This window comes from Lissotriton helveticus, chromosome 5_1 (genome assembly GCF_964261635.1).
Source record: "Lissotriton helveticus chromosome 5_1, aLisHel1.1, whole genome shotgun sequence".
Lineage (NCBI taxonomy): Eukaryota > Metazoa > Chordata > Amphibia > Caudata > Salamandridae > Lissotriton > Lissotriton helveticus.
Window position 1 is genome coordinate 1,771,136,007 of NC_136065.1, and position 15,721 is coordinate 1,771,151,727.

At 44.3% G+C, this 15,721-nt stretch overlaps 1 protein-coding gene across 3 annotated transcripts in view; it reads right to left on the reverse strand.

Moving 5' to 3' along the window:
* The window catches only part of MAPT (microtubule associated protein tau), a 1,132,093-nt gene that overhangs the window by 74,899 nt on the left and 1,041,473 nt on the right, over nucleotides 1-15,721 (reverse strand). The gene's annotated exons all lie outside the window — the stretch shown is intronic.

A 15,721-nucleotide genomic window follows, 5' to 3' on the forward strand; every position in this document is an offset into this window, starting at 1 on the left:
TGGAGGGTCCTCTTTAGAGGAGAAGAGGGATTAAAAAAAGGTAGGGAGCGTGATTGCCTGATTGATGTGAAATCTGAGACCACCTTTGTCAGGAAGCTCAGATGGGTTCTTGAAACCACCCTGTTAGCGTGGAAGACAGGATAAGGCTCTCTACAACACAAAGCCTGGATCTCACTATCTCTGCGGGCAGAAGTGATGGTGACTAAAAAGGCAGTTGTCCATGATAAATGCTGCAGAGAGGCCTAGTGAATGGGATCAAAAGGAGTACCCATAAGCTTTGTAAGGACTATGTTGAGCTCCCAAGGAGGAGATGGGGTTCTCACTGGGGGTAAACCTTTTTAAGCCCTTCAAGAAAATCTTTCACCACTGGTATTTTGAGGTTTGAGATGCAGATTTCCTATATGCAGTGATAGCTGCTAGGTGCACCTTAATGGAAGAGAAATGCAAGCCAGACTTGGCCAAATTAAGTAGGTATGGCAACAGTACCTGCTCTTGACCCTTGACCGGATCATGAGCATTGTCCCTGCACCACAGGTAAAACCGCTTCCACTTGCAAACATATGATTTCCTAGTGGAAGGTCTCTTGGCTTCTTTCAAGATCGACATACAATCCGCTGGTAAGTCTAGGTGTCCATACTGAATGACCTCAGGAGCCATGCAGTCAATCTGAGGGAGGAGAGACTGGGATGAAACACTCTCCCCTCGTCCTTGGACAACAGATCCGGACGGCAGGCAACCTGCAGTGTGGCACCTCGGACCATTGTAGAAGGTCCGGGTACCACCACTGGCGCGGCCACTCTGGGGCTATCAGGATCATTCTGGCGTTGGACCTGTAAAATGTGTTGATTACTGCAGGGATCAGAGGAAGCGGTGGAAAGGCATACAGTAAGGTCTGAGACCAGTTTATCAAAAGGGCATTCCCTCGGGACCCTGGTTGGGGAAACCTGGACGCGAAGACGGGGCATTTGGTGTTGTGCGCGTTTGCGAAGAGGTCGATGTCTGGTACTCCCCAATGACGAAAGATGTCTTGAGCGACGTCGCCATTTAGCACCCAGTCGTGCGCTTCTATGAAGTCCCTGCTGAGTGAATCTGCTTGGGCTTTCATGGAACCCGGAAGATGATGTTGAGACCTCTTTCAAGGAAGCCATTTCCAAATGGTCTGTGCTTCCAGAGAGAGAGTTCTCGACCTGGTGCCCCCTGCTTGTTCGGATAATACATTGTTGTGGAGTTGTCCGTCTGAACCAAGAGGGAGCTGGACTGAAGAGAAGGGTACAGAGACTTGAGAGCCAGATGAACAGCTCCTAATTCGGGGAAGTTGATGTGATATCCACGTTCCGTCTCTGACCAAAGGCCTTGCACTTGAAGAGACCCCATGTGTGCTCCCCAGCATTGTAGGGAAGAGTCTGTGACTATAGTCTGAAAAAGAATATCCTGATGAAAAGGAACTCCTTTCAACAGGTGTGAACGTTTCATCCACTGTCTGATGGAGTCCTAGGCAGACTGAGGCAGAGTCACACGGTCCTCCCAGTGACCTGAAACTTGCATCCACTAGTCTTCCAGAGACTGCTGCAGAGGACGCATGTGAATCTCGCGTTGGGAACTATGAACACGCAAGAGGCCATGAAGCCCAACAGTGAAGAGACCTGTCTGACTATGGGAATACTTGCGCTGAGATCGCGCCCTTTGTTCCTGATCGATGACAATCTCTCCTCCGAAGGACACACACTTGCCTTCACGGTATCCAGAGAGGCTCCCAGGTAATGGATTCTCTGGGTCGGATCGAGGACCGACTTTTTGAAGTTGACCTGAAGCTCCAACATGCGCAACAGTTGAAGACAGTAGTTTAGATGATTCTGAAGTAGCGATGGAGTGGTACTCTTCAGGAGCCAATCGTCCAGATAGGGGTAAATGAAGATCTTGCGCTTTTGTAGAAAAGCTGCCACCACCGCCATACACTTGGAGAATGCTCGGGGTGCTGACTTGAGCCCAAACGCAAGAACTCGAAATTGAAAGTGCTGACGGCTTACTTGGAAACTGAGAAATTTGCGATGCCTCCTGGACACTGGAATATGGAAGTAGGTGTCTTGCAAGTCTATAGCACACATCCAGTCTCCCTGATGTAGCAGTGGAATGATCTGGTGGAAGGCCAACATCCGAAATTTCTCCTCGCGGATGAACCTGTTTAAGAGTCTTAGGTCGAGAATCGGTCTGTATTCTCTTGACATGCCCCTTTTTTCGACCAGGAAGTAACAAGAATAAATTCCTTGACCTTGCTGGTGTTTCGGAACCTTCTCTATGGCGTTCTTTTAGTAGAAGACTGTTCACCTCTTGCTGCAAAAGTAGGAGATGAGGAGTGGATTTGCTTTGCGGAGGAATTGATGGAGGTGGAGCTTTGAACCTCAGCAAGTATCCATTTTGAACAATACTCAGCACCCATTTGTCGTTTGTTACGGATCTCCACTCTTCCAGATAAAATGTGATACTTCCTACTATCGGAGTGGGTAACTACAGAGGAAGGAAGCCTCTGTTCATTTTTTGGCCGGTTGCTTGGCCGCTGATGACTGCTGTCTATTGTTTCCTCTGCCAGGTCGTCTCTGTTCAAACTGAGACCTCTGCTGTTGTTGAGTCTGAGACGACCACTGAGGGGTTTTAAACCTCTGTTGGGAGAGGCGCTTGTCATAGGGGTGGAAGCGTTTTCTGAATTCTTTCCGTTTCTCAAGACCAACCGCCTTCGCGGTATCCAACTCCGTTTTCATCGTGGCCACCTCATCATCTGCTGAGCCCTGAATAATGAGGAACCATTAAATGGAAGTTTGACAATCCTCCGTTGAGCAGCCGGCTTCAGGCCTGCGAGGCGTAGCCAAGCCGAACGTCTGGAGCAGATACCGTGGGAATAACCGTGGGCGGTCAGATCAGATGCATCTGCAGCCGCACTAATCACCTGGTTAGCCACCAAGCCACCTTCATGCAGTATCTCCTGAAAGTCCTGCTGATCTTCTTTCGCGAGTTTCTCTGTGAACCTGGCAAGGGAGTCCCAGAGATATCTATCGTATCTCCCTAACAGAGCTGAAGCGTTGGCAACTTTCATCACAGAGGCTGAGGTATTACACATCCTCTTACCCAGCAAGTCCATGTTCTTGCTGTCTTTTTTGGGAGGACATGAAGAAGAAGATACAGCAGAGTGTGCCTTTCTGGCCGCCACAATAACTGAATCTGGTGGGGGATCTGAGCGCAGAAAAAGAGGGTCTTGAGCCAGAGCCTTGTATTTTTTAGCAATGCGAGATGGCACCAAACCAACTGTAGCTGGGGTTAGGAAAGTCTGCATGGCAGGCTCTATGAGTCCTGGGACCAGTTGTAGGAGAGATCTGGAAGATGTTCGATGATGTAAGGTCTCAAAAATTATAGATGTGGCGACCGTAGGAGCCGACATAGTGATGCCGAACTTCTTGGCCCCCCTGCAGAGGACATCATTGAAAGCCCCGATGTCATTGATCGGGGAAACTCTGGAAGGTGGCGTTGTCGACAGAGTTGGAGAACATTTTTTGATAGAAGATCTGGTTCATGTCGACCACGTTGGAGATCTTCTCCTCCTCCTCTTGGGAGAGGAAGCGTGATGTGAACGTGATCTCTCCAGTGATTTTTTATGGCAGGAGACAGGAGATCTTGATCTTCTCAGGGTTCTTCTTGGAGAAACCCTCGATGAAGTAGTAGGTGGAGGACTTCTGGTAACTCTTGACAGAGAGTAGGTGCGAGAATTAATCCGAATCCGGACTGCCATGATCAGAACCCCCCTTTACAGAATGTCCAGTCCCTTCTAGCCATCTAGGCGACAGGTTAAATGGGTGAGATTACTTGGGTAGAACCGGGGAGCCCTCTGGTAAAATTTGGATGATGTTAAGGCCCGGAGACGATTAAGGTGTCCTCAACGTCGACCGCTGTGACCTCGACCTGTCCCCTTCTGCAACCTCCTCAGACACGGGCACAGGATCTTTGTCCCTCGACGTTGACTGATTTCTGGACGACACCGTCGGTGCCGCCTTCGACATCGGCTTCCTCGGCGACGAGATGCTGGAGGATTCTTGTCTCACCGATCTAGGCATAGCCCTTGACGTCGAATGACTTCGACGGCGAACTGGAGATTTCGACGTTGAACAACTTGAGTGCTTCTTCGGCGTCGATTTTCTCGACGGTGAGTGCCTCGACTACGACGGAGATCTTGACGTCGACAGCCGGTAAGCTCGCGGCAGGGTCTTCGCCGGTGAACTCCTCAATGCCGACCTCCTAGAAGTTGGTGGAGTGTTCCTCGCCGTCGACGGATGTTTCAACGTTGACGGGCGTTTATCAGGTCTTTCGGGGCCAGTTTACTTCGAGCCCGCAGTATGTCTTGACGTCGACTTACTTTTGTGCAACGGAGAATGTTGTCGTCTCGACGGTGATCTGTCCCTCGACACTAAAGAGTGTCTTGGATGCTTCTTCGATGGCGATCTTGACGCCGACCGCGAGCAATCAGGAATCTGTTTCTTCCTGGACTCTGGAGAAGTAGATATTTGCCATTTTCGATGTTCCTGAAGAGAAGAAGGGCCTTGGCCACTCCCAGGGCCACTTTTACAATGACTTTTACTTCTCTCCAGCCTGGCAAGAGGTCTATTCCTCTCTCTGTCTCTAAGAGTCCTTTCAGAAAACTGCTGACAATAATTACAAGTGTCAGGTTTATGAAAGGAAGGTAAAAACACGAGGCACACATAGTGTGGATCAGATTTAGCCATCTTTTTTCCACAAGATGGACATTTGTGGAATAATGCAAGCATTCTGACATTAAAAGTAAGTTAAATTGTCAGAAAAGATAAATAAATATCCACCAGCAATCAAAAAATGGCGAATAAAGAGAGAAAAAAACTATTTCTGAGTAGAAATAGTCAAAAACTGTCGAGCTCAAGCTCCAGGATCCTCACAGAAGGAGCCGGAAATAAGAACTGACCTAACTGTCACCTGTAGTGCATGATGGGAGCAGAGGGGCCCCTGGAGGTCTTAAAGGCACGGTGTCCGAGTTCTGGAAAGCCTTAAAGGCAAGGTGCCAGTTTTTTACTGTACTGTGATGTTTATTCATCTATGCAGCCTTTAGGCCAAATGCTTTCAATTACCTGCTTTTCTTTATGAAAATAAAGGTTTTCTTGTATGACAGTATTTGAGTGTATGTTCTCTATTACAGTATTTATGTGTAAATACTACTTTTTATGCAAGAAAAGCCTATGTAATGTTGGCATGTTGCCCTACTGGAAATATGCTAGGCTGCATATTTATGGTTATTATATACATGTATATATGTGTGTCGTGGTAGCGCTAGGCACTTTTTGGTCACGCATACACATATATATGTATATTTCTATATGCTCCGGCATCCCGCACGTGGGCGGGTATAATTCAGTGCTTATGACTATTGAGGAGTATCCCCTGGAAGAGAACTCAGGATTCCATTTACATACTTGCTTCAATTGTCAGATGTTCAGAACTTATGAAGAGTAATGATTGGTAGAATCATAAAGGAAGAGAGGACAGGGTGCATGGAAATCTACGAAAGATACCACTGCTTGAGAACTGTTGTTACAGGTAAATAACTTTTTCTACTCCAGCACTGGTTGTTTCATACATTAACATGCTTGAATTATGATTGCCAAAGCAGTATCACAATCAATATAGTGCAACGTTTTTGGAAATTAGGCTAACCTTAGTGTAACAGGTTGCACTGAACCATCTTGCTGACTGTTGCTTAGATACTGACTTGAATTTTTGCTTCAAATACTGCTCGGAGATTGTATGGGTGGAAGCACAGGTGGCTGCTTTGCATATATCGTTAAGAAGTATTATGCCAAAAAGTGAAGCTGTGGTAATCATGTCTCTGGTGGAATGTGCCACTCATCTGTGTCTGAGATGGCTTTAGCATGGTTAAAGGAAAGACAAGCTTTAACCCAAAGGGCAAAACACTACTTTTAGAAAGGAAACCCCTATTGGAATTACCTCAACAAATAAAAAGCTGATCAGCCTTGCAAAAGTACTCTGTTGTTTCAATGTATTATATTAAAAAATCTTTACTATCTTAAGAATGTAGGGCCACATGTAGGTAAATATCATTTACCGATTCTAAAATACCGAATTTTACCGATTCGGTATTTTAGAATCGGTAAATGATATGTAGCAAAAAATTCGGTAAGTATTATTCGGTATTAATTCACATTCATTCCAATGGGCCTGGAAGCCCATAGGAATGAATGTGAATTACCGAATCGGTAAATACCGATTCGGTAAAATAGGGAAACATTCAAGAGTGGCAGGGTGTCACATTGACACCCTGTTGCACCCCTGAATAGTGCTTGTGTGCACATGTGGCAGACATACATGCCCTTCTGCCACATGGCACTGTCGAAAATGCACAGATTTGCATTTTCAAAGGTATTCGGTATTTACCACCAACTAATAGTAGGTGGTAAATAACGAATCCTTACGCACATAAGCACTCTTAAAAGTGCTTCCTACATGCCATTTACCGATTCGGTAAATAATGATTCTGTAAATATCGAATAGGTAAATACCGATTCGGTATTTACAAAATCATCCCCTACATCAGAAATGGCTCAATAGTGGTCGGTAAGCCTGAAATGTACCGAATTTTGGGTTTACCGATCGGTAATGGGCCACCTACATCCGGCCCTAAATTCCCTCTCTACAGCAATAGCAGGTTGAGTAAAAATGTTGGCAAGTGATTTTTTTCTTTAAGGGGGAATGATAATTGTGCTTTCAGCATCAAACAAGGATTCGCGGAAAGAGACCATTTGGTTTTATCAAACGTAAGGTATGGTTGCCTAATGGAGAAAGCTCATACCATCTAATTACCTTTTTAATATTATATCTAAAAGAAATGTCTCCTTCCATGAATATTTGAAGGGAGATATTGTGAATAAGCTCAAATTGGCTTTTAATGAGAGGACCATTCATAGTAATAAGGCAGGTTTTGCCAGAAGGGTTTAAATGCAAAACAGTCCTCCAAAGGAGTGCCCGATGTCCTGAGATAAATAGAGATAGTTACCAGATGCACTGGAATTATACATTTTAGCTTCACTCAGCAAGATGAAGAAGGAAAGGAAGTATTTCATGAAGGTTCACTCTGAGTGTGTCAATGTGACGTGAAGTGGCCAAAATGTAGAAATGCTTCCATTTTGAAAACAACTTACCAGTATAGGCTGCTCCAGTATCTTGAGCATTTTTCTGACAGTTTGGAGGAATGTTAAGAATGCCATATTCTAGTTAAGAACCAGCCACGCAGTCAAGTGTAAGGAAGCTGAACTTGATGCAGAACACTGCCTTGGTCTCCAACAGGAGATAATTGTGCAGGGTTATTTGGACTGATGTATCCACAGAGAGAACCCAAGGTTTTGTGTACCAAATCAGCAGTCCCCCACTGGTGCAATTAGTGTCAGGGTGCATGTTTATTTCTTCAATTTGAGGAAAATCAAAAGAGAAGCATAAGCCAAGTTTCCTGACCATGCAATTGAAAGCACTCCCCCCTGAGCCCCCTGGAATACCACTACCAGCTAGCGAACAATTGCCATTTTGAATTCTCAAGTGATGTGCAGAGATATAGGAAGGGAGTGCCTCACCTTTGAAAGATCAGTTGCAGTTAGGCTTTATCCAGGTTTCATTCATTTGTTTCTGTAGGAATTGCACCGGCTTAGAATATGTGCCATGATGTTTTGCAGATGCCTAACATGCTCTACCATCAGTGTTATTCCTTGCAGAAGAATTCACTAAGACTCTGTGCTTCGTCTGACTGCAAGAGAGACTTTGCTGTCTTGTTTTCTGATATAATGTAGTGTAGTCTTACAGTCTGTCCTGATGAGAACCTTTTTTGTGAGAGATTCTTTGTAACAAAGTCACAAAGTCTGACCGCTTGGATTTTCAGAACGTTTATATACAAGTTTTCTTCTAGAGAAATCCAGAGACCGCTTGCCCAAAGATCCTGTAAATTAGCGCACTGACCCTTGAGAGAAGAATTTATTGTGAAATGGACCTGCAGTTCTACCTGGAATGTCTTGTCCATGTAAATGTTTTATTTGAACTTCCACTAGGTTAGAGCTTGTTTGATTTTGAAACTGATCAAAATCAGCTATGACTTGACTGCCATTGTAGATGGATAAGTTACTTACCTGTAATCCTAGTTCTCTTCCAGGGGTATCCTCATCAAAGTCATAAGCACTGAATATTCCCGCCCATGTGCGGGACCCCGGAAACAATATAAAAATATATATGTAAAAAAACACATATATCTCGCTCCACATATATGTATGTACATATATAATTTTTCTCACACCAATGCAGCTCCACAACTGAGGCTAAAACAATGTAAACACATATACATGCACTGCAATTAGTAAGGAAACAAAAAACACATTAGGTCAAATAACCCTTGAACTTTGTGTTTTAATGAGTAAAACCACTCATAAATCCTGAAAATTGCTTATAAATAGACATTGTTAGCCCTCAGGCTGCATTGTAAAACAATAGCATAGAAAATGAAACCATTTTCAACAAAAACTGGCATCGTGCCTTTAAGGCAACCATGACCCCAGGCTTCCCATCATGCCTCAGGGGTGACAGTTAGGTCAGTTGTTCTTTGCAAAACCCTGAAGACAGGGCTCAACCTCAAGATTGTAATAGTACCGAATCGCATTTACCTGGGGAGGCGGGTGGGTTGCTTATGACTTTGATGAGGATACCCCTGGAAGAGAACTAGGATTACAGGTAAGTAACTTATCCTTCTCTTCCAGGGGATCCTCATCAATAGTCATAAGCACTGAATAGAATAGCAAGCCCATCAACTACCTGCAGGTAAATGAGAAGTACATGACCCAACCAAGCCATAACAGCCAATAGCTCAGCTGTTAAACAGATTTCTCAGGGAGGCCTGGCCCACCTGGGTATCTGCTCTCGTGTCCGAATCTAGACAGTAATGTCTGGTAAATGTATGGACAGACCTCCAGGTCACCGCTTTACAAATCTCAGACATGGGCACATTATGCAGGTAAGCTGCCGTGGCAGCTCTACCTCTAGTGGAATGCGCTTTAGGGGTAAACCCCAGAGGTTTCTGCGCCAATTGGTAAGCAAGTTTGATGCACGAAACGATCCACCTGGAAATGGAACGTTTCAATGCTGCATGACCAGTTCTGATCGATCCGTAGTTAATAAATAATTGATCAGAATGTCGAATAGACTTGGACCTGTCCAGATAGAACTTTAAAACCCTTTTCAGGTCCAAAGAGTGGAAAGCCCTCTCAGCTGGAGTAGAGGGATTGGGAAAGAAAGTGGGCAGAGAGATCGACTGATTGACATGAAAATCTGACACCACTTTCGGCAGGAAAGAAGGGTGAGTTCTGAGCACCACTCTATTCAAATGAAACACTGTATAAGGTTCTTTGGTACAGAGGGCCTGAATCTCGCTCACCCTACGGGCTGACGTAATCGCTACCAAAAAAGCTGCTTTCCAGGAAATATGCTGTAAAGTAGCTTTATGAATGGGCTCAAAAGGAGGGCCCATCAACTTTGATAGTACTAGGTTCAGCTCCCAGGGAGGAGAAGGAGGCCGTACAGGAGGGTACACCTTTTTCAGACCCTGGAGGAAATCTTTTACTGCTGGCAACTGGAAAAAAGAGGTCTGTAAGGGGGGTTTCGCCTATAAGCAGTTATAGCGGCTAAATGCACCTTAATGGAGTTAAACTTTAAACCTGCTTTAGCCAGGTACAACAAGTATGGAAGAACTGCTTCTTCCTGACTCTTTACCGGATTGTGACCATTCTGCATGCACCACATATAGAACCTCTTCCACTTGCATGCGTAAGAATGTCTTGTGGAAGGACGTCGTGCTTCTCTCAGACTGGACATGCAGTCTTGTGGCAGTCCTAGATGGCCGTAATGAATGACCTCATGAGCCATGCTGCCAAGTTCAGTGACGGAAGGTTGGGATGGTGAATCCTCCCATTCATCTTCTATAACCGGTCTGGCCTGCATGGAAGCCTCTTGTGAGGAGTCTCTGACAGGTGAAGTAGGTCCGTGTACCACCATTGCCTCGGCCAGTCGGGGGCAATCAGGATCATTGTTGTGCACGAGTGGTTCAGCTTGCTCACCACCTTTGGGATCAGCGGAAGGGGTGGAAAGGCGTACACAAATTCCCCATACCAGTCGATCAAAAGAGCATTCCCATCGTTCCTGGTCGATAGAACCTTGAGGCGAAGCTTGGGTATTTGCTGTTTACGTCGTCCGCGAAGAGATCTATGGAAGGACGACCCCAAGACTGGAAAATGTCTTCTAGCACTTCGTCGTTGAGAACCCAGTCCTCTCTGTCTTCGAAGTGCCGACTTAGTGCGTCCGCCCTCACGTTCTGTTCTCCTGGGAGGTGGACTGCTTGAACAGACAACTTCCGAGCCAGAAGCCAATGCCAGATGCACTGAGCTTCCAGTGATAGAGTCCTTGAGCAGTTCCTCCCTGCTTGTTCAAATAGTACATCGTGGTGGTGTTGTCCGTTTGTACTAGAACCACTTCCTCCTGAAGTGAGGCAAGGTACGCTTTGAGAGCCAAGTGGACTGCTCTCAATTCCAGCAAGTTGATGTGGTAGGTGCTTTCTTTGGACGACCACAGACCCTGCACTTGAAGAGGCCCCATGTGCGCCCCCCAGCCTTGTAACGACGCGTCTGTGATGATCGTTTGTGTAGGAGGAGGTTGATGGAAGAGAACTCCCGATGAAAAACGACGGATAACTGTGGGTCTCCAAACAAAATCAGAACTATGTGTGTCTAGAGCTGGCTATGTGTCTGCTTCAGAATTTAATTTGAAGACAAACTATTGGACAATTACCCATTATGAAAAAATGTCCATCAGTTACTCGTTCTGTACCACCCAGTACATCATTTGGTCTACTTCACAGTAGGTAGTCCATTGTTTATCTCCATAGATATAGAAAGGAGATAGTTAATTAAGGATGGATGTCTGGTAGATGTTATTTACTTGTAACTGAAAGCAGTGCATTAGTGATTAGTGAAAAAAGTGAATGTGTTCATAATAAGATTGGATGATGCATACAATATAACTTTATTCTGGAGTCATGCACCTCCAAAGCTAAAAACAATAGAGTGCAAAAAAGTCAGATGGTTCAAACAAATAACTTCTGACTGGGTAGTCTGGTCGACATGTTTCTGCGGACATATAAAGGTCAAAACTTGTACCTGCCGCTTCCTCAGGACCCATTAACTTGATTGCTACTGCTTTTACGTGAAAAAGAATAAATACAAAAAGGACACTTGTGAACAAAAATGCTAAATGTCACCTGTTCACTTCTAGTTTTCCTCCTTCTTGGGTCAGAAGGTCCGATTGTGAATTCGCCAGCGTGCCCACACATAGACAAAGAATATAAAATACGATAACACCATCATTAGTAAGGGCTATCATTTGACATTGCTAAATTGTTATTCTTAGCATATCTGGTCCAATGACCTTAGTATGCAATCCATTGTTCAAATTATCAAGGGCTCACCTTAATTTGTAAGGGGAAACTGCCTCGCCTCACCTGGCAAGCATCTCAGGAATTTGAAGCACCGCTCTGTAGTGCAGAAAATATTAAAAAAGTTGTGATGAAACACATGACCACTTAACAATGTAAGACTCACTCCCTTTAGAATGCTTGCTTGTTCGATACACAAGCTTAAGGGGACTTTAATTTGTCAGGTTATTTCAATGTAGAATTGCTCATTAACCGAATTTCCTCTCATTCATTGTAATTTTCATTCTTATCATTTCTTGCTTATCACACTAGGTACAGATGGAATACCTCTCAGTTAGTTCAATACCAATTAGTTTGTGACCCGGTGTATGGTTGCGAAGGTACTGAACCGAGGCCTTGGTTTTGTGGGTACCAATGTGGGCGATCCGTTTCAGACACAGATCGAAATGTCTAAATTTTTCCGAAAGGTGAGACTCCACTTCTTCTTCTCCAAAAATGATCAAGCTGACACGAACTTTCAGAACACTGGACTGAAGAAACCATCAACTTTCAGTCCACCAGCAGGCACGGTGCCTGCCAAGGTTCTCACTTTTGAAGAAGCTGTACAGCACGACGTGCAGGAGTTATTCAAACAAACACATAAACCGTTCGTGAACATCCCTAAATCCGAACAACAGGCCTTGAAAGAACTGATGAAAGATCATTCAATCACAATCAAACCTGCCGATAAGGGCGGGGCCACAGTACTGATGGATACAACAGCTTACAGAGAGGAGTGTTTACGCCAACTGGGAGACACACGTTCCTACCAACCACTGACAGAAGACCCAACACCAAGACTAACAACAACTATTGGACACATTATAGAGGAAGCATTGGCAGAGGGATGGATAACCACTAAGGAAGCAGCCTATTTGACAACCTCACATCCTGTTAGACCGTATTTCTATGTCCTGCCGAATATTCATAAGGCGCAGAGACCTCCACCCGGTCGTCCGATAATTTCTGGGATCGGATCGATACTGGAACCTTTATCAGCGTTCGTTGATATTTTCCTGAGACCAATGGTCAAACTGATGCCTACTTACCTTCAGGACAAGAAGGATCTACTTAGACTCCTGCCTGAAATTGAATTTGACTCCGCGACAGATCTTCTAGTGTCCTTTGACGTGGAGTCATTGTATACCTCCATTCCCCAAAACGAAACACTAGAAGCGATTGAAACTTTGCTGGGCGAACAAGATCTTGATTCTATAACACCTATCTCTATGATTATGAATCTGGCTACAATAGCCATGAAAGAGAACTTTTTCGAGTTTGAAGGCCAGTGCTACCTACAAACATCAGGGACGAGCATGGGCAGCGTTTTTGCGCCGAGCCTGGCTAATCTTTACATGCACAAATTCGAACAGGATCACATTCTAAACATTGACAACCCATATATAACATCAATACGTACATGGAGGAGATACATTGATGATATCTTGGTGATCTGGTGTGGGGATGAAATCTCTCTCCAGTCTTTCCACAGTTGGCTGAATAACCGCAATGAGTTCTTACGTTTCACACTGGAAAGTAATCAACATTATTTGGCATTTTTAGATCTACTGATCACAGCGACACCACAGGGTCTCAAATCAGAACTGTATAGGAAGCCCATGGCCCGCAATTCATTACTACAGTACACCAGTTGTCACCCGAAGTCCTTGCGTGACAATTTACCATATGGGCAGTTTTTACGTGTACAACGTAACTGCTCGACAAAAGAAGACTTCAAGAAACACTCTGAAGACCTAGTCCAACAACTTGGTGACAGGAGTTACCCGAAGAGACTCATCAAGCGCTCAAAGAAGAGAGCGGCGAATAATAATCGGGAAGCCCTACTAGAACCACCTGTCCCCAAAGAGAAGATCGAAAGATTGACATGTGTCAATACTTTCAGCACAAGGTCGAATGCGATTTAACGCATAGTTCGAAAGCATTGGAAGATTCTGAACACTGGGAAATACTCTTTGGAACAACCACTGTTTGCTTTTAAACGAGCAACCAGCTTAAGGGACCAGCTGATACACACTAGATCCCCAGCAAGAGATGTTCACCAAGTCAGCACACTATGGAATATGCCACCAGTATCAGGGCACCATCCGTGCGGAAACTGTGCTGCATGCCCTCAGACTAAACATACGACATCTATCGATATAGGGACCATTCGCCGTTGAGAACAAAAGCGATTTACAAATTGCAATAGTAGCAATTTGATTTACCTTATCACCTGTCCGTGCTCACTTAGGTATGTCGGAATGACTACTCGAAAAATCAGAACAAGGATTTCCGAGCATAAGAGCACAATAAGGTGTAAAAAACAAGCGACCCGTCTGACGAACCACTACATCCAAGTGGGCCACAAACCTACAGATTTCGAATGGACAGTACTGGAACAACCCAATATTCCAGCGCATATCACTGATGTGTCCAAATACCTCTTCAAAATGGAACAAAAATGGGTGTACAAACTTAATTGTGACAAAGCCGGGCTAAATGAAGACATCCCTTGGATGACATTATAGACTCGCCATCTCACTATGTGCCCTATCTGTTACAAATGAGGCAGATTGCTTTAATATCTCATGAGTAAACAACATATAAATCATTTTTTCTGTTTACAAAGAATGTGCTTTGTGCACTAATTTGGCGGTGGAATCTTTGGCCACCTGCTAGCATGCTGACGATTTATCGATCTAAACAATATATGAACACGTGGTTGTTTATCAATCATAGTGTATTGAACTTTGCACGCAGGGAGATCCTGGGATATGAAAATAATTTCACTCAAAACAAACTGTGGACTGCATATCCCACAATGCACTATAATGCCCCTTATAAAATACTGTGGATTAGAGATCCCAGAATCTACGTTTTACCCGTGCTAGAGATTTCGGAACTTAAGATATATCGCGGTAGCTCAACCAGAACTTTTGTAATTCTATCACGATCGCGTGAAAATCAATAAGGTAGTACCTTACCCGTTTATGACCGAGCTGGTGACTAATATGATATGTATGAACACGTCAACACCATTTACATTGATGAAGGCATATTCATTAGAAGAATCTGCATATAAGAGTGAACGACATACTATAAACTACATTTCCCATGAGTCGCGGTAGTTTAATCAGAACTTGGTTGTCCAATCACGATCGTGCAAAAAACAATAAGGAAGTACCCTACTCGAGCCGCGGTACCTCCCCAAACAGCCCGGCAGGCTGACAGGAGTACCGACGGAGAGGTAAGGGTGCATTGGCGAGAGACCAAGATTAACCCAATAGTGTATGCGTGCTGTCTGAATTACGAATGGCGATGTGTCAGAATGATTGAGCCATTAACCCTATGAATCCTACATTGACTCCATGTGTGCGCAAAGCGCCTGGTCTCACTTTTTCGAAGGGGATAGCGGACTCTGTGGGGAACTGCCTCCATAGTGACACATGAAAAATTAGTGAACCATGAGCTGAATTTCGTAACTCGAGATTTCAGGTCACAATTAGTGTTTTGCAACGGTGTGTTTCCAGCGTGATTTTCGCAACAATACACCGGGTCACAAACTAATTGGTGTTGAACTAACTGAGAGGTATTCCATCTGTACCTAGTGTGATAAGCAAGAAATGATAAGAATGAAAATTACAATGAATGAGAGGAAATTCGGTTAATGAGCAATTCTACATTGAAATAACCTGACAAATTAAAGTCCCCTTACGAACAAGCATTCTAAAGGGAGTGAGTCTTACATTGTTAAGTGGTCATGTGTTTCATCACAACTTTTTAAATATTTTCTGCACTACAGAGCGGTGCTTCAAATTCCTGAGCTGTTTGCCAGGTGAGGCGAGGCAGTTTCCCCTTACAAATTAAGGTGAGCCCTTGATAATTTGAACAATGGATTGCATACTAAGGTCATTGGACCAGATATACTAAGAATAACAATTTAGCAATGTCAAATGATAGCCCTTACTAATGATGGTGTTATCGTATTTTATATTCTTTGTCTATGTGTGGGCACGCTGGCGAATTCACAATCGGACCTTCTGACCCAAGAAGGAGGAAAACTAGAAGTGAACAGGTGACATTTAGCATTTTTGTTCACAAGTGTCCTTTTTGTATTTATTCTTTTTCACGTAAAAGCAG